The sequence below is a fragment of the Protopterus annectens genome, chromosome 9.part0, assembly GCF_019279795.1.
Source record: "Protopterus annectens isolate FY-2018-M chromosome 9.part0, PAN1.0, whole genome shotgun sequence".
NCBI lineage: Eukaryota > Metazoa > Chordata > Ceratodontiformes > Protopteridae > Protopterus > Protopterus annectens.
This window is the reverse complement of record NC_056743.1, coordinates 1,836,643,371-1,836,648,433: the sequence shown is the minus strand read 5'-3', so window position 1 is coordinate 1,836,648,433 and position 5,063 is coordinate 1,836,643,371.

Below are 5,063 nucleotides of genomic sequence, written 5' to 3'. Positions count from 1 at the left end.
TGTGGGTACTTTGTTTTTTCCAAAAGGGATAACTATACATTTTTTGGCATTTAGTTTAAGGCCGTGACTACGGCACCAGTTGTCCGTTTCAGTGAGGCCTTTTTGTAGGATGTGTGTATCTGCTGGTGTATCAACTATGGCACCTAGTTAGCAGTCATCTGCAAACTTTGTCAGCCACAGCCCTCCCATGTTTGCTTTAACATCTGAGAAATAAATGCCGAACAAGAGGGGTCCCAGGTCCTAGTTTGCAGTCATCTGCGAACTTTGTCAGCCACAGCCCTCCCATGTTTGCTTTAACATCTGAGAAATAAATGCCGAACAAGAGGGGTCCCAGGACAGATCCCTGTGGGACACCACTTGTGACTGGCTTTGAGTCTGACATTGCTCCAGCGATTTTAACTTTATGGGTTCTGTCCTTTAGCCAGTTTGCAACACATCTAGTGACATAAGGGTTTACTTTTAAGCTGTTTAGCTTATCTATGATGCCTGAGTGGGGTATTGTGTCGAAGGCCTTAGCCAAGTCCAGGTATGCTGTATGGACTGCTTTGCCCTCATCAATTACATGTGAGAGATGCAACTATATAGCCAAACTGGAGGCTGAACTCTCTCAACTCAGGGCTGGCATGACCAGACAGGAGGAGATGGCAATCACACACACAACAATCCCAGTCCCACATAGACCTACCACAACAGCAAACCAAACACATAAAAACACAAAGACATACTCGGAGGCTCTAATAAAAAACTTACCAAAACAACAGAGGCTCCCAAAGCAGACATCCAAAAATCCACCACCTCAAAACAAAACACATGCAACACATACTTTAATAAATCAGTGTGTCAACCAATCGCAGCCCTTAAGGCCAAACACCTTGCCTGATGCACTAATAATAGGTGACTCCATAGTCAGACACACTGATGTCCCTCTGACCAGACTGAACAAGGAGAAGGTGACTGTGAGCTGTCTATCGGGAGCTAGGATCCGCTACATAACACACGCACTCAGGTCACGCCAAAGCAAGTACAAATATGACTCCATCATTGTCCATGCTGGTGTGAATGACCTGAGATGTACCTCCCTGGACTACATGAAAAGAGACATAGAGGAGCTCTCCGATTATGTAGCCCAGGCTGGTATAACCCTGACCCTGAGCAGCATCTTGCCCTCACCAAGAATGATACCACAATACAAATACAAGATGATCAGCTTCAACAATTGGCTCAAGTACTGGTGTCATTCTAAGGGGATCCAATGTCTGTCTGCCTGGGATGATATGTTGGACAAGACACGCTGCTTCACAAGGGATGGCTTACACCTGTCACCACTGGGCTTCCGGATATTGGCTAAGGCTCTTGCCACCCCCATAGTGCCTTTTTTAGGCAAGGCTCAAAAGACAAACCCACCCCCTTAGAAAACAAAAATGGAAAAAAACTAAGGGTAATGCTGCTCAACGCCAGAAGTCTAAATCTCAAGATGCAGGCACTTGATGCACTCCTCAGCATGGAGAACATCGACGTCTGTGCAGTAACTGAAACCTGGTTCAAGGCTCCTGAGAGCACCCCAGCACTACCAGGCTATACCTCGTATCATGCTTTTCGGCCCCAAAACCCGGGCCGAACCACAAGGAGGGAGTGTCCATATTCATAAAGGACACCCACACCTCCAGGTTAGTAGCAACACATGAAGCATGATCAAGCATGTAATATTGAGTCACATCACTCTTGAGATCAAAAGAGTGATGTGGCAGAAAGCCACAAATTTGATAAGGAAAACATCTGGACATCCTACGAATATCTGGGCAGTTGAGAGATGTGAAAGTGAAGTATATGGTCCAAACACAATGCAGAATAGTGTATCTACAGGCAGAGTATTGTGATATATCATACCTGACATTCTGTACTGAAGTTAATGGTACATTGACTGCCATGTAAAATAAGCACACAGGGGAAGTGTGTGTGTATTGAATAGAGACATACAGACGAATTGTAGGAATTAACACAGGGAAAGAGGACAGCAAATGAAAAAATGTCAATGGACGATGGTTGCATCAGAAACAGCAATCACATATCTATATGGTACAGTAGGCACTGCACAGGAAATGTGTTTTATGTGATTGTAACTCAAGGTGATGTAACAGTTGGGAGAATGTCTGTGTGATATAAGCATTCTGATATGAATAATGCAGACAACATCTAGCAGGGATATGACATACAATTGCGGTAGGGTGCATATTGTGAAGTTGTGCAAACTGTTTGCCAGAATATGACTGTAACCTCAGCAGAGGTCTCTAGCAAGTGGGGCACCGGTAAAGGCTCACAGAAATCATTAAGAACCAACCACAATCATGGCAATTATCAGAATAATACCACCAGTAATCCCATGCCTCTAATATAGCATATGTGATTTAGAGTGATAAGAGATGATTAACTATTATGGTACATACACACTCTATGAGGGTAACCAGGCACACTGTCCTGGCACTTTAACATCTGCTGGAGGTGTTAGGAGGAACACTGCCATACCTGTGTGCAATGTTATGAGCAATACAGGCTAGTTGACTGGTGTGCATGGCCTAAGTTATGAGAAAGAGTAGTGGAAGCTAGGTTAAGAAGGGACATGATGATTAGTGATCAGCAGTATGGTTTCATGCCAAGAAAGAGCACTACAGATGCGATGTTTGCTCTGAGAGTATTGATGGAAAAGTACAGAGAAGGTCAGAAGGAGTTGCATTGTGGTTTTGTAGACTTAGAGAAAGCATATGACAGGGTGCCTAGAGAGGAGTTGTGGTATTGTATGAGGAAGTCGGGTGTGTCAGAGAAGTATGTAAGAGTGGTACAGGATATGTACGAGGGTAGTGTGATAGCAGTGTGGTCTGCAGTGGGAGTGACGGATGTGTTTAAGGTGGAGGTGAGATTACATCAAGGATCAGCTCTGAGCCCTTTCTTATTTGCAATGGTAATGGACAGGTTGACAGATGAGATTAGACAGGAGTCCCCATGGACTATGATGTTTGCAGATGACATTGTGATCTGTAGTGAGAGTAGGGAACAGGTGGAGGAGACCCTGGAGAGATGGAGATATGCTCTAGAGACAAGAGGAATGAAGGTCAGCAGGACTAAGACAGAATATATGTGTGTGAATGAGAGGGAGGATAGAGGAATGGTGAGGATGCAAGGAGTAGAGGTGACGAAGGTGGATGAGTTTAAATACTTGGGATCAATAGTTCAGAGTAATGGTGAGTGTGGAAGAGAGGTGAAGAAGAGAGTACAGGCAGGATGGAGTGGGTGGAGAAGCATGTCAGGAGTGATTTGTGACAGATGAGTACCAGTAAGAGTGAAAGGGAAGGTCTATAGGAGGGTAGTGAGACCAGCTATGTTATATGGGTTGGAGACAGTGGCATTGACAAAAAGGCAGGAGTTTGAGCTTGATGTGGTAGAATTAAAGATGTTAAGATTTGCACTGGGTGTGATGAGGGTGGACAGGATTAGGAATAAGTATATTAGAGGGTCAGCCCAGGTTGGAAGGTTTGGAGACAAAGCCAGAGAGGCAAGATTACGTTGGTTTGGACATGTACTGAGGAGGTATGCTGAGTATATTGGGAAAAATGTGCTAAGGATGAAGCTACCAGGTAACAGGAAAAGAGGAAGGCCTAACATAAGGTTTATGGATGTAGTGAGAGAGGACATGCAGGTGGTTGGTGTGACAGAGCAAGATGCAAAGGGCAGGAAGAAATGGAAACAGTTGATCTGCTGTGGTGACCCCTAACTGGAACAGCTGAAAGAAGATGATGATATATATATATATATATATATATATATATATATATATATATATATATATATATATATATATATATATATATATATCACAATCTACACTGTCACAAATTATATCAATGCCATTAATGTTGTCAAACACCTATGTATGCACTGTAGTGCATCAGCAGAACAAGTAGCAGGCATGCATCTGGTGTAAAAGCTTGATTGGTGTTCCGCATCAAAAGACAGTCATGTATATTCCACAAAAATAATACCTAGGTATGGCCAATAAGCTGTGTGACAGCTCACTGTGATAAAGGTGGTACACTTCAGTTACACTTCACTGGAAGATGTGTAGGGAGGTACATGAAGAAGGGTGCATTATACTCAGTTATTGGTGTGCTGACACCTGGAAACTTTGAAGGTATTATGGCTTCTGATGTGGATGTCCTTCACATACCCAGTACTTGTTTTACATTCAAAAGAATAATTAGCACTATGATCACAAGCTGGTGGATGTTCCACTTACCATTTACCCCAGGACATGGGTCACATACCTATTGGTCTGATTATAGCATGTGATGTCCACATTATACTTGGGTTGTCTGTTTGTTCTCCTGACTTAACAAATCCCCCCCCCCATGTTTTCCTGTCATGACAGGTGTTGTCATGACTGTGGCAGCAATCTTTGATATGTGTTGATACTGTCTGTATTATACTAATATCACAGATGGAGTCAATGATTGCCCACAGTCTGTAGGCCTTCAGGCAGCTGTTTGGACATGGGCTGTGTATGTCATCTGTGAGGTCCATCACTTAAATAATGGACAGAAAAGAGCCAGCAGACAGCACTGATGTGTGGATCTGATCACTGGACCTGAGATATAGGTCACTTCACACATAACAACATAGTTAGATGCCACATATTTAATACACTGGTTTACCCACTTGGTGATATAGTTGTTTATGGCTACATATGACAGTGCTGATTGAATGCCTCAGTGTGGATTTGTATCAAAAGCCTTGACCTGGTCAAGTTTCAAAAGATGATACTGTTGTCATCATGCATGTCCTCAATGACCTCTTTGAGGACATCTATCAGATGTAACAGACATGATGTAGCATTAACAACTGACACAGATCTGTGTTACACAGCTGGAATATTACTAGTGTCTAATTAGAAGATGTCCATGATGACATGTTGGTCTACCTCACAGCTGAGAAGAGTCAGGATGGGTCTATACATGCATCTATTAGGTGCTGTCCACCCAACTCAGATGGATGCGTGTTAATGGACACCCTTC